The following is a 23,937-nucleotide window of genomic DNA, read 5'->3' on the forward strand; positions in this document are numbered from 1 at the left end:
TGGGACCTTTTTGGAAGCTTCCCGCAGCTTTGGGAGCTCTTGGGCTGTTTTCTTTCCTTTTTTGCTGTTGTTTTACATGTTTTTTTCGATTTTTTGTCTTTTATTTTCTTCTCTTTTGTTTTATTCAAGAATGCAAAAACTTAATATAATATGAATTTTTGAAATAAAACGCATTTTTAAAAATTTACACTTTCAACTTTTGTTTTTTTAATGTTCAGAATTTCAAATTTGTTCACAATATCAAGAAATTTTCACAAATTTAAAATATTGTTCACTTTCAAAAAGTGTTCAAGATGTCGAAATTGTTCACGAACATTTTTTAATTCCTGAACATTTTTTGAATCCATGAACATTTTCTGAATTTCGTTAACGTTTTTTGAGTTCTTGAACATTTTCAAATTTTTAATCATTTATTGAGTTCATTTTCCTTGAACATTTATTGAATCGTTTAATGTTTTTGTATTCACATGAACATTTTTTTAATTTTTTTGGATTTTTTTATGAATTTTGAATTTTCATGAGTTTCTGGAATTCATGAGGATTTTTTGAATTTCATGAATATGTTTGATTTCATGAATATTTTTTGAATTTGCGTGGGAATTTTTTTTCTAATTTAAAACCTTTTGTTTTGTGTTCATGAAAAATTTCAAATTATAAATTATCTGACCGAGAAAATGAAATGAGAAAAACGAAAAAAAAACATGCGCCATCTTGCTAGGCCAGGCCCATCCGAGCATGAGAAGCGGGCGACGCGTGGCAGACGCGCGTATCGCTCGCAGCGAACGATACACAGAGCAGGCTTCCCCGGCAATGTACAGTACGCTCCGTGCCCTGGCGCATGGTGCTCTACTGCACTTGTGCCGCCGCGCCATCCATTGCTCTGGCCTTAGGTGTTTTTTCTCTAATGTTCACACATCAAGTTTGCTTTTGTATTGTCCCTTCGGGGATATCCAATAAAAATTTCTTTTGTACATGGCAGCTTTATTATTAATAACATGGCATTTTTATTTTTAATAATAATATGAAATTTTCATTTTTAGGAGAATGGCAGTTTTCTTTTTAGAAGGATGTCATTTTTATTATTCGAGAGCATGTCATTTATTATTATTGTTCTCATGTCAGTTTTATTATTAAGAAGATGGTAAGAGCATTGCAATATTTTCTGTTGGTATTGCAATCTTATTTTTTTATTTTCATTTGGCACGACATGTTTTATGATTTTTTGCACACTGGACAAAATAAACAAAAAATGTACAGCATATTTTTTTAGGTTCATGACAAATACAAAGAAAAGAGGTTTTTTTGTGAGGGGAGAAGAAAAGAGTTAACTTGATGTATGGGCCTATCAGGCCTTGTACAATGGGAGGTGCTTACAGAAATAAACCAGACTTTTTTTAAGCACTGGTGCTTATTTGTACAAGGTAGACGCTTAACTAAGCGTCTCTTCTATAGAAATAGGCACCGGTGTTTTAGAAAATCTCAGTTTATTTTTCTAAGCACCTCTCTAAGCATCTCCCATTGTACAAGGCCTCAGGGTTCTTCTTAGATCTCCCATCCGGTGAACCATCGAACAAGTAGCCAAACATTCGCATATGTCTGGGCGTTACAGGACGCAGATCTTGTCGAAGCTTTAAACAACACAAGGGAACCTAATGCGAGAAGATGAATGTTTTGCTTTGATGGATATGATGTCCACGACTGAATTTATTTAGGTTGAAGTGACTCTCTGGGCACTCTTGTACTTAAGGAGGCAAGCGTTGCATGAAAATATTTTCCAAAGCCCACTGTTCACGCATAACTTCATTATGAGGTATATTCAGGATCTGGAAGAGTGCAAGCCTAAGAGATCTCCACAAGCAACAATGGCAAACCAGCGACAAGCTTCTCCGCGATGGATTCCACCACCGCTTGGATCTGTAAAGATAAGGGTGGCTGTTGCAGTTGCAAGAAACCAAAATAAAGGCTCGTTCAGTGCGGTGTGCAGGGACTCTTCAGGGCTTTATTTGGGTTCATCAGTTATCAGAATACATGGTATAATAGACCCACCGACGTTGGAAGCTCTAGCATGTGGTGAAGCACTTTCTCTAGCTTTCGATCTAGCATTATCACATGTAATTAATTCACTGAAAAATAGTGCGCTATAACACCGCTAATAGCACGCTATAGCGTGTAGAGAATTGCTACACTAAATTAACTTGTGTACAATGTCTCCCTAATAGCACGTTATAGCGCGCTATAGCACGCTAATAGCATATTTTCAGGGGCCGTGCTATTTTTTGCAGTGTGCTATTTTTTTCATTGAATTAATTATCGCCTCCAATTGCCAATGTGTGGTCATGGACATCAACAAGCAAAATGGATGTGCGTGTATGCAAGCATTGTTAAGGAAATTGAAGAGACTGCAAAAACCAACAACTACTGCACCTTCATGTTCGAGGGTAGAGCTACTAATCTTGAGACACATAACCTCGCTAAGCACGCTTTCGGTCTGTATTTTGGGCGCCATGTGTGACTGTTAAACCCACTAGATTTTTCCCTGGGATCGATAGCTAGCTAAGCTATTAGGGTCCTTGTTAGACTAAAAAAACGCAAACATTCGCTTTATCTTGTTTCCCTAGGATCGAGAACGTTCGATAGGACTTTCTCCTTGGGGATCTATAGCTAGCTAAGAGCATCTCCAGCCAGGTCCTCAAGAAGCCTCCCCAGGCGCATTTTTAAACGCCGGCGGGCAAAAAACGACCCATTCGGGGTCCTAGGAACCAGTTTTGCGCCGGTTTTGACGAAAGTTACGGCCGGCACGCCCATTCCAAACCCAGTCTCCCGGGAGGCAGCTGGGAACGCCGGCATCTCTTTTTCGCATGCAACGGCCCACTTGTCAGCCCCTCTTTCTCCCCTCTCTCTCATCTCTCCTCTCCTTTCTCTCTTTTCTTTCTCCTCTCTCCTCTCATCTTCCTTCCACCACGGCACCACCTACCACACACAGCCGGAGCGGGGCTCGCGCGGCCGTGGCGGCGCACGCATGGCCAGGGCGGGGCTCGCGCTCGCGCGGCCGGAGCAGAGCATGGCCGGGGCTTGCGGAGCGGAGCGCGTATGGACAGGGCGGGGAGGGGCTCGCGGAGCGGAGCGCGCATGGCCAGATGAGGAGCCATGGCGGCGCGGCGGCGAGGCCGCCGCTCGTGCTCGAAGAGCTCATGTCGGCGCCGGAGCGTGGTGTCCGGCGTGCCCTCGCCGTCGACGCTCATGCCCGCCTCCGCCCCGCTCCTCCACCTCTACGACTGCTGGTCCACCTACAAGTACGTCAACTTCTCCCGGACCATCTACGACGCCATGGCGTACCTCAACGACACCATCACCGTCAACAACAACTACATCTCCATGCTCGCCGCGCTGAAGCGATACGGCGACGACACGTCCGTCTGGGCGCCGCCGCAGACGGAGCGCGACGGGTACTGGCCTTCGCCCGCGGCCTCGGGGGGCGACGTCGACGCGCACGGCGTGCCCAAGGGGCTCCCCGCGGACGCGACGGTGTGCGGCGTCGGGTGCGACTACAAGACGGTGCGGGAGACGGTGTGCGGCGCCGGGCCTCGCCTCCATCCATGCGCGTCCGCGCCTTCGCCGGTTTGCGAGTCACCGGCAAGCTGCCCCAGCCTCAAGTTGCCTCCGCTGTCGGGCTTCACCAGCAAGCAACAACGCCCGCCGGTCGTCTTCTCCATGGTCATCCCACGAGTCACGCCCGCGTCCACGCTCGCCGGGTTCCTCACCGGGCACACGGGGCACGAGGACGGAGCGGCGGCGGTCGAGCTCGGTGGGCTCGTGCGCAGTGCGTTCGTCAGTCGGATGGGGGGCGGCTGGAATTTTTTTTGTCCCAGATGCAAAAAATCTGCCGGTGCCTTCTCAGAGGCCAAAAAACGCCTCCACAACGGCTGGAGATGCTCTAAGCTATTAGGGTCCAAAGAACAACAGCGACCTCAGCACACCGCACAAGCTGTCAAACTTTTGGGCCGTCAGCGTACCACGCAGCCTAGCACACACGTAATCTCAGTAGATACATGTGGTGCTCATCACCACAACTCCAGTACACAAAAAATATAACAATTGTCACCGAAGTACAGATACATTAACTACAGTACACACGACGCAGCGCCACATCAGTTAATCATATCCACCCTGCAGACGATCCTCCACCAGGGCGCTCAGAAGCCACGTGATCTCTGCTGTTCAGCTGGTCCATGTAGGCCTGAGGATACCTTCACAGGGGAACACAAATCCATTTAAACTTTGGACCGGTGCGTATGATTTATTATTTATTTTTCTCGAAAAAATAGGCCGATGGTAACTGATGTGGTTAATTATACTCCAACGATTGTGCCTATGACAGATTACCAGCTTCTTTATTTTGCGGTGAGATTTACCAGCTTTTCACTGATTGACATGTAGAAAAACATACCCAATTTGCATGGAGGTATCATGCTCCGGGTGTTGGAGTACTCTGGAGCTAGACTGCCCTCCGTCTTGCCAGGACATATGGACCGCATTCTCTCCGCAGCTGCTGGTGGTATCTTGCAACTGACACGAACAAGAAATCAGTCATCAGATTCTTATTAGCCACATTTTAGTGAAAGAAATCCCTTTAAGATAAATGTACTTTTATGTTGTCTTGTTCAAATTTTTAATCAAGCATTGGCAGGGAATTTGGTGTGTTATACGTCAGATACTGTAACCTGTACCCCCGCAAAAAAGAAAGATACAGTAACCTCAGTGATGTTACCTTCTTCCTCAAGTCTTTGTTTTCATCCTGCAATTCTTGCTCCTGCAGAACATCATTTTAGGCAGTTATTAAAGAAACAATATCAACCGAAGAAGGATGCAAAAGAACTGGAACAGAAAATGATGCAAAATTTGACATCAAGATAATACGAATTTCATGCTTACCTTACTTTTCAGTTCAAATAGCTGATCGAGTAATACTTGATTCTGCAAACCATACGACTTTGTCATGCATGACACATATCACATATATACTAAAAATATTGAACAATGTTTTAATATCTCATATAATAGATCTAGACAACAATGCAAATAGAAAATAGCAACACTTAAATGCTTTCTATTAGGAAATGTTTATTAATTGAATTCAAACTTGATCTATTTAACTATTTTAGCTTGTCACCACTTCCGGTGTTGCTCCCTCCAGTTAGTTTTCCGTCATTAGGTATGTGAGGAGACTCGAACCCATGTGGCTTGAGTGGAACCATAGCCCAATTGCCATTAAGCTAGAAGGGTATTCCAACGGGGGGAGTTTCCTTCCATTTTCTTTTTATGTTTTGCTTAAACTGAAGCATTCAATGAAAAACATCTGAACTTGGTGAACGCTTAGCCTCTGTGACATGAGATGTCGAAGTTCTCTACCTTTTTTGACCTGATATGCTTGAGGGATGCATCTATTTGGTTCTCTATCTGGTCAAGCTCCTTCATGCTAAGTGGGCCCAGATCCTCACCAAGAATATTTCTACGTATGAGAATGAGAACCAATATCAGGAACACTGCAATCCATATTATATATGCACGAAAGTAACTATTCACCCCCATCTCTGAAGACTACCTTTGTGAACTTTGAAGAAATTCAACTCTGGTCTTGAGCTTCAAATATTCCTGGTAATTAATCTAGTTACAACAAGAAAAGTATGAAATATTACATGTCAGTTCGACTGATATAATACTTGTGGGAAAAGGAAGCTCAAAGGTTCAGAATAATAGACCATGTTGGACAAACAAACAAGATAGTTCCAAAAAAATTTGCTGTCCCAAAAAATGGGAAGCTGGGAAGTATTTCCCTTTTTTTTAGGGGAAGCTGGGAAGGGTTTCTGTTTTTGAGAGGAAGCTGGGAAGGATTAATCATTAAGAAGGACAACGATATCCATGGTAGGTCAGTTTTCACGAGAGCTAGTGTCGGTTAATTCACATAATATGATTATTCACAGAGGAATACACCTAGTAAGGCAGGTAAATCCTCGATCACTACACATAGGTGAAGTTAAATGGTCTCCTGCGAATGCTTTTAATTTACAAAAATACACTTAAACTCGTATCACGCACATCACATGGTTCAGGGCCATAAAGAAACTGATTTTTTTCCTGCCGAGGTTTCAAGTGTTAAACATACATGACAGGCGCATATCTACATGACAGGCCCATCTTAGGAGATAGTTAGGTTGTTAGAGTATAATGTTTATCTCATGTAACTTCATATCTCTATCTTCTTTTTTGATCTCTAAGTATGTAATCTCAACCGTATGTATGCGCTGTTATGGGAGGTGCGCCCCATCTATATAACACGAAGCCGTCAGCTTGAGAAGGCAAGACGTTCCGCTAGTTCGCACATGGTAATCAGAGCCCCATCTCTTTCCAACTACTGAGATCCCATCTACACGAGCCTAGCCATGTCTTCCTCCTCCTCCGGTGCTTCCCAGGCTACCCTCAATGGGCAGGTCACCGAGAAGCTAACACGCACGAACTACGTGCTCTGGCGCACACAGGTCACTCCCCACCTGCGCGGCGACGACGTCTTCGGCTACGTCGATGGCACCACACCGGAGCCGGCCAGGCTTCATGTCACCAAGGACAAGGATGGCAAAGAAAGCGCTGAGCCCAACCCTCTCCACCCAATCTGGGTCCGGGAGGATCAGCAGGTGTTGGGCTACTTGCTCAGCACCCTCTTCAAGGAGGTACTCATCGCGGTGACCACGGTCACCACGGCACGCGCTCTGGACAGCGTTGGCAGGTATATTTTCCTCGCAGTCCATGAGCCGTGTGAACAACATCAGGACGACGCTCATCAATGCGCAGAAGGGCAACCAGACGGTTGCCGCCTACTTCTCCTCTCTCCGTGGCCTCGCCGATGAGCTTGCCACCGTGGGGAAGGCCATCCAAGACGACGAGCTCATCTCCTACATCATCCACGGCCTCGACGTCGACTACCAGCCCCTCATCTCTGCCCTCGATGCACGTGTCACGCCGGTCTCCCTCGATGAGCTCTACGCCATGCTCAGCAACTTCGATCAGCGCATGGCCTAGTTCAATCACTCGGGCAACGGCGGCTTCCGCTCCTCTGCCAACGCCGCGGTGCGTGGCCGTGGTGGTGGATCACGTGGCCGTGGCTCTTCTCGCGCCAAGGGGCGGTCTGGAGAACACGGTGGTGGCGGCAACAGCGGCGACGACAACGGCCGCTCTGGTGCATCCCATGGTCGTCGTGGCGGTGGTCCAACTCGGGCCCGACCAAAGATGCCTTGCTGCCAAATTTGTGGTAAGCCAGGGCACACCGCGAAGGATTGCTGGTACCGTTATGATGAAGATGACGATGACTCCCAAGATGAAGAAAAAGTGGCTGCCGCAGCTGATGGATCCTACGACATCGACACAAAATTGGTACGCTGATAGCGGCTGCCACCAATCACATCACCAATGAGCTTGAGAAGGTCACCATGAAAGAAACGTACCGTGGCAAAGATCACATCCACACGGCAAGTGGAGAAGGTATGCAGATTTGTCACATTGGTCATTCTACTTTTCGTACCCCTCACAGTTCAACTCATCTCAAGAAAATTTTGCATGTCCCTAGTGCTGCTAAAAGTCTCCTCTCCGTTCATAGAATTGCCCTTGATAATCATGTTTTCCTCGAATTTCATCCATATTTCTATTTGATCAAGGACCAGGCCACGAAGAAGGTTCTCTATCGAGGTAGATGTGTTCGAGGGCTTTACCCGTTGATTCCGGAGCTTAGGAGACTCAATAAACAAGCCAATGGTGTTGTCAAAGTCTCGTCAACACAGTGGCATGATCGATTAGGGCATGCTGCTTTTTCTTTAGTTGAAAGATTGCTTGGGAAAAATAAACTCCCATTTGTTGGTGAGCGAAATGTCGAAACTATTTGTGATTCCTGTCAATGTGCTATAAGTCATCAATTACCTTATCCAATATCTACTAGTGTTTCTACCAAACCACTTCAATTAATCTTCTCTGATGTGTGGGGTCTTGCTCCCACTTCTGTTGGTAGACATGAGTATTATGTGAGCTTCATAGATGACTATAGCAAGTTTGTATGGATTTACCTCCTCAAAAAGAGATCCGATGTCTTTCAAGTTTTTCAAAACTTTCAAGCCTTGGTTGAACGAAAATTTGATAGCAAAATTATTGCAGTCCAATTGGACTCGGCGGGGGGGGGGGGGGGGTATGAAAAACTAAACTCCTTCTTCCAAACACTTGGCATATCACACCATATATCATGCCCTTATGCCCATCAACAGAATGGCTCTGCTGAACGAAAGCACAGACACATAGTTGAGGTCGGGCTAGCTCTCCTGGCAGGGGCCTTCATGCCCCTCAAGTTTTGGGATGAGGCTTTTCTTACCGCTGTTCACATCATTAATATGCTCCCTAGTCGAGTCATCAACAATGAAACTCCGGTAGAAAGACTTCTTCACACAAAACCAGACTACAAATCCCTTCGCGTGTTTGGGTGCGCTGGTTGGCCCAATCTTCGCCCATACAATAAAACAAAACTCATGCTTCGCTCAAAGCAATGTGTTTTTCTAGGGTATAACCCTCAACACAAAGGTGTCAAGTGTTCAGATATATCCACTGGCCGTGTCTATATATCTCGTGACGTCGTTTTGATGAAACAAAATTTCCATTCGCCACCTTACATCCAAACGCCGGTGCTCGCCTTCGAGAAGAAATTCTCCTCCCGCCCACTCATCTCATCACTATTGATCAAGGGGATCCGAATTATGATGATCAACTGTTGACTAATCTTGCTACTAATGGTGTGAATGAGCTTTCTCATGATGTTACAGGAGATAACAGTGAAAACAATGGAGAAATCTATGAAAAAAAATGCGCCAGTAGCTCAATATCACATTTGTCTGCATCCAGGAGGCAAATCCTCCTCGGGATCGGCTCCGCTGCAGCAGTTCAGTCGACCCCCCACGGGATCCACGCCGGCAGACGCGCCAGCAACAGCGCCAGCCGACCGCGCGGCTGTTCCCAGCCCAGCGCGCGCCACGCGTCACGCCTCAACTGGTGGCGGCCCGAGCTCCTCCCCGCGCCAACCCTCGTCCGGCACGCGGTAGCTCGCGGCTCGTCAGGACGGCGCGCGATTCCGTGACCAGCCGGTCACGTACAAGCGGCGCGACCCGATTTGCCAGTCTGACACGGGGCACGGGCCTGCTGCGGGATCTAGCGCGGACTCCTGCGCACCCGCGCGCGCGTCCACACGCCTGACTGGCGTCTGACTCGAGGCGGATACGCCATCATCCACCAATGATGAGGTCCCTGGATCTTCTGCGCCAACTGAAGATGCTGCACCTGATCAAACTGCCACAGAAGATCCGGCGGGAGCAGATTCTGCTATAGGAGCTTCTGCTCCGGGATTCTCTGTGGCTGGAGATCCCGCTGTTGCACTGTCACGACATACACGACCACAACATGGGGTAATACATCTTGTTAATTATAAACACATAACCAAATATGGTATGGTTTGTTCTACAGGTGAACCAGGTGAACCACAGACGCTTGAGGAAGCACTTGGTGATGAAAGGTGAAAAAATGCTATGAACGAAGAATACATGGCACTCAAAAAAAATAAAACTTGGCATTTAGTTCCCCCACAGCAAGGTAAAAATTTAATTGATTGCAAGTGGATATTCAGGATCAAAAGGAAATCTGATGGAACTATTGATCGCTACAAAGGTAGGCTCGTTGCAAAGGGTTTTAAACAACGGTATGGCATAGATTACGAGGACACATTTAGTCCAGTTGTTAAAGTTGCCACTATCAGTCTTGTTTTGTCTATCGTTGTTTCCAGGGGATGGAGTCTTAGGCAACTTGATGTTCAGAACGCGTTTCTTCATGGTGTTCTGGAAGAGGAGGTATACATGAAACAACCTCCTGGGTCTATAAGTAAGAGTGCACCCTCTCATGTCTGCAAGTTGGACAAAGCACTTTATGGTTTAAAACATGCACCAAGAGCATGGTATTTCCCGTCTCTGCCACAAAATGCAAACACTTGGTTTTGTGCCTTCAAAATCTGACACTTCTCTGTTCATCTACAACAAGTCCAATACATGCATATTTGTCCTAATATATGTTGATGATATTATTGTGATAAGCTCATCTAATGAAGCTATCACAGTACTGTTGAAAGATTTGAGTGTAGATTTTGCCTTGAAGGATCTTGGAGACTTGCATTATTTTCTTGGGATTGAAGTAAAGAGGCACAAGGATGGACTTCATTTCTCCCAAGAAAAGTATGATGTTGACTTGGTAAGAAAAGCTAGTCCACAAGGTTGTAAACCTACACTTACTCCACTATCCAGCTCAGATAAATTATGTCTCACACAAGGAACTCTCTTGACTCAAGAGGACAACACAAAATACAGAAGCTTGGTAGGAGCTCTTCAATACCTTACTCTTACTAGGCCTGATATTTCTTTTGCTGTCAATAAAGTATGTCAATTCCTTCATGCACCTACAACTGTTCATCTCACTGCTGCCAAACGGATAGTTAGATATGTCAAAAACACATTAAGCATGGGTCTTAATTTCAGCAAGTCATGCTCCACACTTGTCAGTGCATTCTTTGATTCTGATTGGGCAGGCTGTCTTGATGATAGACGCTCTACTGGTGGTTTTGTTGTTTTCTTTGGACCCAACTTAATTTCATGGTGTGCTCACAAGCAAGCTACAGTCTCCAGATCTAGTATGGAGGCAGAATATAAGGCTTTGGCAAATGCCACAGCTCAAATCACATGGGTTCAATCCATGCTCAAGGAACTTGGTATAAAGAGTAAACAAGCTCCATGTTTGTGGTGTGATAACCTTGGTGCCACCTATCTTTCAGCTAACCCAGTGTTTCATGCCAGGACCAAACACATTGTGATAGATTTTCATTTTGTCAGAGAAAGGGTGGCTCACAAACAACTTGACATTCGTTTTGTGCATTCCAGTGATCAAATTGCAGATGGATTCACAAAGGCATTGCCTGTCAAGAGCTTTGTAAACTTCAAGTATAATCTCAACTTAACGGAGTTGTGATTAAGGGAGGGTGTTAAACATACATGACAGGCGCATATCTACATGACAGGCGCATCTTAGGATATAGTTAGGTTGTTAGAGTATAATGTTTATCTCATGTAACTTCTTATCTCTATCTCCTTTCTTGATCTCCATGTATGTAATCTCAACTGTATGTATGCGCTGTTATGGGAGGTGTGCCCCATCTATATAACACGAAGCCGTCGGCCTGAGAAGGCAAGATGTTCTGCTAGTTCGCACATCAAGATCACGAAGATTTGGTTCAACCTACAATTTTTGCTTATTGAAGTATGTAAAAAAATTGCACTAGCTAATGCCTTAAGAATAATATGAAAACTTTATGGTACTGCTCTAGATATTTGTTTGTACGGTGAATGGAAAAAAACTATGGTGTGAATCTAAAGCAAATGCCATACTAGACGAATGTCGTGGAAATTGGAACACAGATATACAAAATGGAGCTCGAGCCATGTGAGTCCAGATGAACAATTTCGCAAAGAAAAAAAGAATCCAGATGAACAGTAAATTCCAAAACAAATTTGGCAACAAACATGTACTGTCATCTAACAAGATGTAAAGGAAAAAAGCAGTAATTATGTATTTGAAAAAAAAGTGCTCTAAAAAGCTTTTAAATAGCCTTTTCAGAGCGTTGATTTTTTTCCTTATTAGAGCAACAACACTTCTTGAAAATTTGCACGCAATTAGAAGACATGAACATGTTTGTTGTGAAAAAAAAATCCTCCTTTCCAACTTTTAAATTTTACTCTTCATCCGGGTACACAAGAGCCCGAGAACCAAAACACATTTCCCCCATGGAACATTGCTTTCTCAGCATAACAATATGTAGCTCGCAAGAAACATACAAACAATATATCAATTAATTAATCTAGAAGAGAGATAAATGTGCTTCTTTGATCAGAAACTATATTTGGTTCAAGATGAAAGGCCCATGCCCAGATTTGTCAACAAAGCTCAAACCAGTCCAGACTCCGGACAGAGGTAAACACCACACACGTTCTGACCCTCGCACAGATAATATTGATTACAGGAAAAAATACATATGGCTCTCCTTTATGTCTAGAAAAAAAAAAGCAAACCAGCTATGGAGGTGGCATGAAAGAGAGACATCACTTGTCAACTTAATTATATACTCTCTCCGATCATAAATACTTGACATGGTTTTAGTTCAAACTAAAACCACTTCAAGTATTTTCGAACAGAGGTAGTATATCTCAGTATAAATGCATTGCATATATCAAGGTATTGTTAAGAACTGATGAGGCTTACTTCATTTTCTAGCGGAGGTGCTGCTTCTTGTGAGTTGGAGTTGCAGGTACGGTATCTCTCAAGTGTTTTGTACATGCTGTTGACATAAGAAATCTAAATGATCAGTTCATATTTTCTGACAAGCAAAAATTGTAGAAAACATAGATGCATTTAGGCCGAACACATATAGGAAAAGTAACACATGAAATTCTTTAGGTATCCTTCCATTGGATGGTCCACATAGTCAAGTGCGGATTACTTGTCCACCTGAGGTGAGAGGTTGGTACATATATATTAACATATATAGTATAATGCATGCACATATACGATGAGAACGCCTGTAGTGAAGGACCTGGTCTAGAGGGCCCAACTGCCCAAGGAGTCTTACGAAGCACTGTGCAGTTCGATTAGCCTCCTTGCCATCAGGTGGAAGCAGAGTGTCTCCATCTACGCTATCAGGCCTTCCTCTAAATCTACCGCTCATGACAAGTTCAGATCTAGATCTTGTTGTGACTCCTGCTAATCTTATCCTTTTTTCTTCTAAATCTGCCTTTTATAAAGTGATATTTTAGTTTTTGTTGCACTTAGCATCTCTTTTGTAATAACTGATGGTTTCGTGCATCTTTAGTTTGTATAGAAACCAGATTCTTGTTATTTCATGCATTTGCCATGGATATGCTAACTAATAAGTACAAGTTTAAAACCTCTTTCAAAAAAACGTGATCTCAAAAGGAGTCTCAAGGAAAAGCTCTCATTATTGTAAAAAAAAATCTTTCCATCTATACTGAAGCTCCTAAGTTTGCAATGTCTTTTTTTTCCTACATAAACTTTGAATTAATTAGGGGCTCACATGTCTGAAACTTGTTTGTAGTGAGAAAGGCCTGAAGTCTTACTAGCTAGCATAACAGGTTGGTGTGTTAGGCAGCCCAGACTCGAGCCTCACATCTACCTATTAATTTGAGCATGGTACCTCCTATGCTCAACTCGTTTCAACAAACATGTTCTAGTGTTATATTCATGTAAAAAGTTTCGCGATAGAATTTGGACTTCCGCGCCATTCTGTGCAAAGAAAAAACAAAATCGATGACAAGTCCATGGAAGTCATTTTTTCATGAAACTTCACACATGAATATAATAAGAAAAAGGGTTTCCTCCCGCTTTATATTATAAAGCAAACACCCGATACATCCAGCTTGCTGGGGCCACAGTACAGAAAAGCCCAAAAGAAAAACAAGAAAAAAAAAATGAGAAATAAATGCCGACACCGGCAGATCAACGAAGAAAGGAAGACCGACAACCGCTGCACCCTTCAAAGAAGTACCACCATGCTTCCAGCATCCCGAAGCGCCGCGCACCAAACAACACCTTCAAGAAAGAATGCGACGATGCCACCGCTGTTGCCCGAACAAGTTCTAGGGTTTCCCCGGTACGCGAGGGATAGTGGAGAAGGGATATACCCGATGCCCCTCAGGAAGGTCCGACGGCGCCCGCAGGCGTCATCGCATCGGTGTCGACAGGCCGACAGGGATTTCTCCAGATCCACATCCACCACCACCACTCCAGACACTTCGAAGTGCACCATCCACGCAGCCGCCCACCAGCATGTGCCACCACGGTTACCGGACCACCCTCGCCGTCTCTCTGGACCTGCCAACACGAGGCTTGGAGAGGGAAAGGAGACAACGGCCACGAGAGCGGGCACTACTCGACCGGTGGGAGGGAACAACCTCCATCGCAAGAGCGAAGCCGACCGGACGCGGCGACGAGGACTTGTCGGGTCCTATGGCTCGGCCGGGCCCACGTGGGCCCGGACAATTCCTGTCACCGCGCTGCAACACCCCGACCAATGAAGTACTCGCCGCCCATAGACCGCCGCCGCCTCGCCACTCCCACCAGGAAGCGACACCGCCGAGCGCCGTGCCACCGGCCCAGCCCAACCCAGATGGGGCCCAAACGGGCCTAGATCTGGGCTCGGTGGACGCCGCCGGCCAATAGCGCCACCGGGTTTTAAAAATCCACACAGTGAAGTAAACCCATCTGGTAAGGGCGCGTGTAAACCCATGTTTTAAAAATCCACACAGTGAAGTAAGGACGACCCAACAACACGTGTCTAATCATGGATTAAATCAAATGGGGAAGTGTTTAGAGCATCTTCAACGATATCTGTTAAAACACACTCTATCCGTCGGTGGACCACGTATGGACGTGGCCATCCAACCATATACCTCAATTGTCCACCTCTTAAACTTAACTCCGCCAAATGGCATTGCTCAGATAAATAGCCTTCCACCAAATATGCCAATTAACTACCTGATTCTCTTAAAATAGTGATTAGTAGCTTTATTTGGCGGAATGCTACTAATCCATGCTGCTAGCATAGCTTCGGCCAAATGAAGTGAACTAATATGCTTGCTTTCGGCAAATGCAGTGAACTAGTATGCTTGCTTCTACTAAATGAAGTGAACTAGTAGTCTACTTACTTCCGCCAAATGAAATATTTGAAGAAAAATTAAGAAAAAGAAAAATTAGTGAAACAATGTGATTAGTGGCTTCCGCCAAACCTCGAACATGCCATCCGCCGAATGCTAAGCATGCTAATCCTTCCGCCAAACCGCAACAGCGGCCTTCCGTCATCTGGACGGAGAGGAGGGGGGTACGTGGTGGCTTTTTATTCATCTTGTAGATGTAATGACTCCCGCAAAGTCCTTCTAATTTGTTTTCGGTTTGCAGAATTTCGGATAACTGGACCGACGGGATATCACGTTTTATGGCAAATTGCGTCCGGACCGATGGTTGCGGGCTGTCCTTATATTTAATTGCAATGTGCATCGATTCTAATTTTTACGCACATACATGCATGGATTGATTGCAATGTTGCATGTGATGCTGGCCTGCTTGACAGGACTGACAAGATCTGCGATGGGGCATTTCACTGGATACCTTACTCTGCAAGATGGACCGTGGGAGCATAAATGACGGTTCGGCAGTCAAACTGGGCAGTCGAGTAGTTCTACACGGGGCTCGATGAACAGAGCTTAATGAAACAGCAGCATGCACGATGACGTATCTCAACACGTAACATGGTCTCCATTCTCATGAGGGTCTATGCCACGAGATGGCAGTTTGCACACCACATACCTCAATTGTCCATCGCATCAAGTTTGCACACCACATAGAAGCACTTCTCTTATGAAGGTCAGAGAATGTAACAACCAGAGCAGAGATTCATCATCTGATGCCGGTATATACTTGTGTGGCAAAAGGCTAGTATTTCAAAGCCATATACTACTTTCTCTGTGGTATTTTAGCAAACACCTTTTGCTAGTAGCAGTATATGCTACACCCGAATTCTATCTGTAAAGGACTTTGTCAATATAACATACTACTACCTCCGTTTTCGAAGCGAAGGCATATAACTTTTGGCTCAAGTCAGACGGTGCAAAATTTGAACAAATTTGTAGGAAACACTACCAACAACTACAATACTAAATAGACATAATGTAAAACTATATTTTATTATGGATTGATTGATACCAATTTGGTATTATAGTTGTTGATATTTTTTGCTAGAAACTCGATCAACTTTTGTACAATTTGACTTGAGACAAATTTTATATGCCATCCTTTTGAGAACAGAGGGAGTACTATATTGGCTCTTTGCCAACACGTATTCTGAGAATGATATTTGTGTGGTGTAGTACACATTTCATGTGGAGCTAGTCAAACATTATAAACCTCATATATGAACATGTTTGTTAATGTTTAGATTACACATGATATTACACTACTTTCTTAGTGATTCAAGGCTATATAAATTTATTTTAATTTCGCCATGTAAATGTTTAAAATGACACGTGTGATGAAGAAGCAAGTATACACCAATTAATTAAGCACCAGAACACAAGCAAACAAATAAAGTTCACCATTGTCAGTGGTGTCATTCGAGGAGTAAAATATACTTGGTTTTTTTTAGAAAGAAAGACAAAATAAAACTTCAGATCTGGATACTATATAGTCTTGCATGCAAGTTGTATAATCACTTCAGAAAAAATGAAGGCCAACCAAAGTCCTATAGGAATAGAGTATACGCCACTGGGGATCATATATTTGTTACAAATGGCAAGTTGAAGCAGAGTCAAAGTTCTGTAAATTTTAGAAGGAAATGCAAAATAAAACTTCAAATATGACCACTTTTGTCTTGCATGAAAGTTGTGTAATCACTTTTAAAAAAGGATGGCCAACAGAAGTTGTCTAGTAATAGAGTAACTCCACGTGGATCATGTATTTTCTACAAATGGCTAGTTGAAGCAGATTCAATCGTTAATGTGATGTGGATTTCCACAAGCCGTTGACGTTATTTTTTTTCATCTTTTTTCGGAAAGGAGGGTTTACCCCCGGCCTCTATGCATCAGAAATCACACAACCATATAATATGAGGTTTCGAGTACTAAACGTCCATAGTATCTTACATAATTTTAAAAGAAAAAGAACCGAAAACTCAAAACAAGGCTCCAACAAGATAAAATGACTCATTCACATATCCTATCAATTGATCGTTAGGCTAAAATAGATGTGGCACAACATATATGGCTATATCTACCCGCAATTTACTTGAAATAAAATCATCATAGAAAATAAAACCAATCTTAACAGAACATATTGTCTTGCATGCATATGTATAAGTCAACTCGATGTACTCCCTCCGTTCCCAAATACTCCGTCAGTTCCTAAATATAAGTCTTTTTAGAGATTTCAATATAAACTAAATACGAATGTATATAGACATATTTTAAAGTGTAGATTCACTCATTCTGCTTCGTATGTACTAGTTCATATTGGAATCTCTAAAAATACTTATATATATAAACAGAGGGAGTATAAGTCTTTTCAGATATTCCAACAAGTGACTACATTCAGAGCAAAATGAGTAAATCTATACTCTCTAAATACTTCCCTATCTTGTAGTCCATTTGAAATGTCTAAAAAGACTTGCATTTAGGAAACGGAGGGAGTATATTTTCAGTGGATCGTCTGTCAGTTCCTCACATGGGTAAGACCACACTACCACAATCAGCACTCCTATATTGCATGCAAAGCTGGGGAACGTGGGCTATTGTTTTCTGAGTTGATATGAAGTCTGTTGGAAGAGATCACTTGGCATCTGACGTACGTACGGTTGGGCAGTCAGAGCACACAGCACCGAGTATTTTACACGGGGCTCAATGAAGATGGGTGGGTTTTTTGATCGGACAGCTGCTACCTTCAATGGAACAGTATGTATCACCTTCTCTATATTTCTCAACGCACACATCACCAAACGGGGTATGTACGGAGTACTACTACCTACCAGAACGTGTTAATGACCAAAACAGGCTTCTAGTCGTACGTGTTATTTACATGGGGAAGTACCGGATTGCTCATTTATATTTTGGCAGTGGATGAGAGTGATTAGTCGACAAAGTGCACGAATGCACGACGGATCTGATAAAGCATAAAAATGGGAAAAGCAAGGGCCAACAAAACAGAAGCTCGATCTAAAGATGGAAGCAGGTGGATATATCGTTTCACTGTTCTTTCGTATTATAGCAAGAGATCCAGATAATAAATCGTGCACTTATTCCTCTACTGACAAGCAAACAATCTGTTGTCAATCTACCTGATTGTCGATGCAGTTAACGATCGATCGAACGCCTAATATGATAGGGATTAGCTAGCTGATCTCCATCACTACTTTTTTTCAACAAATAAGAAGAAAAGGAGGTTTATTGCAGGCAAGAAATAGAGGTATATTTTTGCCAGATCTCGGTGATCCGGGCGACCAAGTGAGACCAAAACGACGAAAAAAATTGAACAGATAGGGTCGAAGAAAGCTAAGATTTAACAAAAAAAAAATCTACAAACAGGTTGCGGACCTAAGCCAAATCGATTTGCCCAGGAAACCTGCTCTACTAGAAGCGCGTGAACCCAAAGAGAGGCAATTAGATTCAAGGATTGAAAGGGCATCGGTTCGATTAATCGGCCCAAACCTGGATGGGTTTACTTCTAGAGCTCCTATTAGCGTTGTTGCTGTTGGCCGATCTATGCATGCACTGTGGAGAGTAACAGCGAGCGTTGGTTTAGTTACGCACCATGAGGAGCTTGAGAACTCGAAGAGGCGGCCGCGGCCGGAGAAGATGATGAGGGCGACCTCGGCGTCGCAGAGCAGCGAGAGCTCGTAGGCCTTCTTGAGCAGCCCATTCCGGCGCTTGGCGAACGTCACCTGCCGGCTTATCTTGTTCTCGATCCGCCTCATCTCCACCTTCCCCCGACCCATCTCCTCCTCTCTTTCTTTCTCTCTCTAGGTCTCCTTTTATTTTCCGCAGCCAGCAGAGCGATGTCTGATCATATGCTTGCTCGTTGCGTCTAATTGCCTAAATAGTCTCTCTCTACAAATCTCTCGACTGTCGATCACCACTTCACCACCGATCGATCGCTTATTAGCTTCGGCCACCCTCTCTGCCCCTTCTCTCGGGCTGTCGGGCATGGGTACTGTAGCTTTAAGGTGGTGGTGGGGCAGCGGGTGCGTGAAATGATTGATGAGTCCATGACTTGATGTTAGATTAGTTCGTACCGACGCGCGAGCTGAGGTGAACCCGCTCGCTGACGACGCAACAGTACGTACCGACGGATCCAATCCAAGGGGAGGCGTCGCAGTAAAGGTCTGACGAGCGGACGGCAGCTCACGCTCGCCGAGCTGGAATATAGATGCTACTGTAGCTCTCGATCCATCGAGGCTGAAGAGGACGGGTGGCACGTGTCGACGAGCGTGTGGAGGAACAGACGAGTGAGGTAACCAAACCACCAGCACCGGCAGCTGGCACCGCTATACCTAGCTAGTATGGCTTGTACCCAAATGCTTCTGCGCTATTCGGTTGTTGCGAGTCCCTACTCCCTAGCCACGTCCTTAGCTTGTAGGGCTTCCGTCGTAGGGCCGTCGCTCAGCGCTGAGCGCTCTGAACTCCCTTTATTTCTCCTCTCGCCCTCGCCTCAGCTCCTTTTCTGCTGGTCGCCAGTGACCATGTAACCTGTTGCTTGTTTCTATCATCACGGGAAATAAAGGGGAGAAAAAAGGCATGGCAGAGGACGAGGGGGGGAAGGAGCACGGGAGGATGAGGCACCCGGGGTGCCCTTGCCTTTGCCGCTGCCGAAGAGCCTCATGGCTAGGGTTTGGGTTGTTACCAGCGAGGAAGCACGAAGGGGGTGGGGGGAGGGGGGGGGGGGGGGAGCAGACGTGGACGGAAGTGGATGAGGCCCCCTCCCTCGCACGCGTGGGTTAAAAAACAACGCTTCCACCGGCTGATTAATGTGCCCGTTGTCGGAGGTCATCATAAATTAGATGGTCAGCGGTAACTGGCACTACCGGAAAACGGCCCTACCCCGACGGCCAAAACAATGCCGACGGCCGCCGTCGGCCTACTTTGAGCTATGCCGACAGCCACGTCCTGGCCGTCGGCGTATCTTGGCCGTCGGGCTACCACGAGCTAAGCCGACGGCACCCGTCAGCATAAAACTGTCGTCGGCCCAGCTGCGAACACGCCGACAGCAACCGTTGGCATAAATAGGCCGTCGGCATACCCGTGGGCCCGGCGACCCCGCCCGTGATCAGCGGCTAACGTCATCAAATCTATGCCGACGGCCGGGACGGGCGGCCGTCGGCATATATCCTCATGCCGCGTCACCGATCCGCGGCGCACCGTCCAGCAGATATGCCGACGGCCGCCGTCGGCATACCCGCCACGTCAGCGATCCGCGGCACGCCGCCCACCTAAACCCTGCCGTTTATATGCCGACGGCAATGCCGTCGGCATATTAACTGACATGTTGCATATGCTTTTTTATGCCTTTTTATGTATTATTATATTAACTGACATGTAGCATATGCTTTTTTATGTATTATTATATGAATATATATGTAGTCTGTAATTTTTTCCATAGATTATGAATATATATATAGTTTGTAATTTTTTTCATAGATTATGAATATATATATATATATAGTTTGTACTATTTTTTAGCACAGTAATAATGTGACGTCATGTTCTTTTGAATATAGGACATTATATTTTATTAAAATCAAAAACAGCTATGCCGACAGAAGTTTTGTGGTGGTTGCAAACTCCCGGCACCCGTCTCCGGAGTTTGACCCCCTCATGTCCGCGGTCTGCCCCCCTCACGGACAGCACCGACGCCGGCATCTGGAGGGCGGAAACAGCCACCTCGGGTCTATACGGAGGGGACGTTGCTCCAAAGTGTTTCTATGGGACGACCTACCACAACCGGGTGGTGTTGTGGCATGTCCGAAGAGGCGGCACACATCTCCGGGGCGTGGTCCCCCTAACGGACGGCGCCGCCGCCGGCACCTGGAGGGGGGAAACGGACGCATCGGGTCTACACGGAGGGGATGTAGCTGTCAGTTTGGCCCCGAATGTTGCTCCCAGGTGTCCCTCTATGCTGACCTGACACAACCGGGTGGAGAGGCCCACTGGTCAAAGCCCGTCCGTGGAAAGTCAAAGGGCTAGATCTCGTGGTCAACCGCTCCAGGGTTAGGCAGGACGGGGCCCTGGGGGGTAGCAATGCCACTGGAGCGTCGCACCGGCCCCTCATACATGCGGGGTGGTGTGGTGGCAAGTCCGAAGAGGCGGCACACGTCTCCGGGGTGTGCCCCCACTCACGGACGGCGCCGCCGCCGGCACCTGGAGGGGGGAAACGGACGCGTCGGGTCTACACGGAGGGGATCTTGTTGTGGGTCTGGCCCGGATGTTGCTCCAAAGTGTTCCTATGGGCTGACCTAACACAACCGGGTGGGGAGGTCCACTGGCCAAAGCCCGTCCGTGCAAAGTCAAAGGGCTAGATCCCGTGGTCAAACGCTACAGGGTTAGGCGGGACGGGGGACCTGGGGGGTAGCAATGCCACCGGAGCGTCGCACCGGGCCCTCATACATGCGGGGTGGTGTGGTGGCATGTCCGAAGATGCGGCACACGTCTCCGGGGTGTGCCCCCCCTCACAGACGGCGCCGCCGCCGGCACCTAGAGGGAGGAAACGGACACGTCGGGTCTACACGGAGGGGATCTTGTTGTAGGTCTGGCCCGGATGTTGCTCCAATGTGTACCTATGGGCTGACCTAACATAACCGGGTGGGGAGGTCCGCTGGTCAAAGCCCGTCCGTGCAAAGTCAAAGGGCTAGATCCCGTGGTCAAACGCTACAGGGTTAGGCGGGACGGGGGCCCTGGGGGGTAGCAATGCCACCGAAGCGTCGCACCGGGCCCTCATACATGCGGGGTGGTGTGGTGGCATGTCCAAAGAGGCGGCACACGTGTCCGGGGTGTGCCCCCCCTCACGGACGGCGCCGCCGCCGGCACCTGGAGGGGGGAAACGGACGCCTCGGGCCTACACGGAGGGGATCTTGCTGTGGGTCTGGCCCGGTTGTTGCTCCTAAGTGTTCCTATGGGTGACCTAACAAAACCGGGCGGGGAGGTCCGCTGGTCAAAGCCCGTCCGTGCAAAGTCAAAGGGCTAGATCCCGTGGTCAAACGCTACAGGGTTAGGCGGGACGGGGGCCCTGGGGAGTAGCAATGCCACCGGAGCGTCGCACCGGGCCCTCATACATGTGGGGTGGTGTGATGGCATGTCCGAAGAGGCGGCATGCGTCTCCGGGGCATGGCCCCCCCTCACGGACGGCGATGACATGGTAGTAGACGTTCTGCGGTAACGATGCGGCGTGAATATTATTAAATACTCGGAGCGCAATAAAATCATGAGTTTTTTTTCACGACGTGGGCACATGTGCTATAGGAACGATGGTATCTTTTCATAATTTTTGGTGATGGAGAAGTATCCGAAAAATTCCCTCTACGTGGATTGCCCTTCGCGCGTCTACGGCTGTGGCCGGCGGCCTCCGGGGGCTAGCATGCCGCCAAATCTTGCGTAGGCGGCCTCTCACAAGTCTAGAAGTGTTGTGGCGGTTGCAAACGCCTGGCACGCGTGTCCGGGGTGTGCCCCCCTCACAGACGGCGCCGCCGCCGGCACCTGGAGGGGGGAAACGGACGCGTCAGGTCTACACGGAGGGGATCTTGCTATGGGTCTGGCCCGGTTGTTGCTCCAAAGTGTTCCTATGGGCTGACATAACACAACCGGGCGGGGAGGTCCGCTGGTCAAAACCCGTCCGTGCAAAGTCAAAGGGCTAGATCCCGTGGTCAAACGCTACAGGGTTAGGCGGGACGGGGGCCCTGGGGGGTAGCAATGCCACCGGAGCGTCGCACTGGGTCCTCATACATGCGGGGTGGTGTGATGGCATGTCCGAAGAGGCGGCACGCGTCTCCGGGGCGTGCCCCCCCCTCACGGACGGCGATGACACGGTAGTAGACGTTCTGCGGTAACGATGCGGCATGAATATTATTAAATACTCGGAGCGCAATAAAATCATGAGTTTTTTTGCACGACGTGGGCACATGTGCTATAGGAACGATGGTATTTTTTTCATAATTTTTGGTGATGGAGAAGTATTCGAAAAATTCACTCTACGTGGATTGCCCTTCGCGCGTCTATGGCTGTGGCCGGCGGCCTCCGGGGGCTAGCATGCCGCCAAATCTTGCGTAGGCGGCCTCTCACAAGTCTAGAAGTGTTGTGGCGGTTGCAAATGCCCGGCACGCGTGTCCGGGGTGTGCCCCCCCTCACGGACAGCGCCGCCGCCGGCACCTAGAGGGGGAAACGGACGCGTCGGGTCTACACGGAGGGGATCTTGCTGTGGGTCTGGCCCGGTTGTTGCTCCAAAGTGTTCCTATGGGCTGACCTAACACAACCGGGCGGGGAGGTCCGCTGGTCAAAGCCCGTCCGTGCAAAGTCAAAGGGCTAGATCCCGTGGTCAAACGCTACAGGGTTAGGCGGGACGGGGGCCCTGGGGAGTAGCAATGCCACCGGAGCGTCGCACCGGGCCCTCATACATGTGGGGTGGTGTGATGGCATGTCCGAAGAGGCGGCACGCGTCTCCGGGGCATGCCCCCCCCTCACGGACGGCGATGACATGGTAGTAGACGTTCTGCGGTAACGATGCGGCGTGAATATTATTAAATACTCGGAGCGCGATAAAATCATGAGTTTTTTGCACGACGTGGGCACATGTGCTATAGGAATGATGGTATTTTTTTCATAATTTTTGGTGATGGAGAAGTATCCAAAAAATTCCCTCTACGTGGATTGCCTTTCGCGCGTCTACGGCTGTGGCCGGCGGCCTCCGGGGGCTAGCATGGAGGCAAATCTTGCGTAGGCGGCCTCTCACAAGTCTAGAAGTGTTGTGGCGGTTGCAAACGCCCGACACACGTGTCCGGGGTGTGCCCCCCCTCACGGACGGCGCCGCCACCGGCACCTAGAGGGGGGAAACGGACGCGTCGGGTCTACACGGAGGGGATCTTGCTATGGGTCTGGCCCGGTTGTTGCTCCAAAGTGTTCCTATGGGCTGACCTAACACAACCGGGCGGGGAGGTCCCCTGGTCAAAGCCCGTCCGTGCAAAGTCAAAGGGCTAGATCCCGTGGTCAAACGCTACAG

At 47.2% G+C, this 23,937-nt stretch overlaps 2 pseudogenes across 1 annotated transcript; one reads left to right on the forward strand and one right to left on the reverse strand.

Moving 5' to 3' along the window:
- Positions 1-3,899: 3,899 nt before the first annotated feature.
- Positions 3,900-18,917, reverse strand: LOC125509770 (MADS-box transcription factor 1-like; annotated as a pseudogene). Its single transcript, XR_015601479.1, has 8 exons — positions 18,486-18,917; positions 12,379-12,454; positions 5,603-5,664; positions 5,410-5,509; positions 4,933-4,974; positions 4,769-4,810; positions 4,448-4,566; positions 3,900-4,247 (listed from the first exon to the last, which is right to left on the reverse strand). The product of XR_015601479.1 is annotated as an MADS-box transcription factor 1-like (transcript).
- On the forward strand, positions 5,676-12,372 carry LOC147976383 (uncharacterized; annotated as a pseudogene).
- Positions 18,918-23,937: the final 5,020 nt, after the last annotated feature.

Source organism: Triticum urartu, chromosome 4A (genome assembly GCF_056163025.1).
Source record: "Triticum urartu cultivar PI428250 chromosome 4A, HENAU_Tu73, whole genome shotgun sequence".
Taxonomy (NCBI): Eukaryota; Viridiplantae; Streptophyta; class Magnoliopsida; order Poales; family Poaceae; genus Triticum; species Triticum urartu.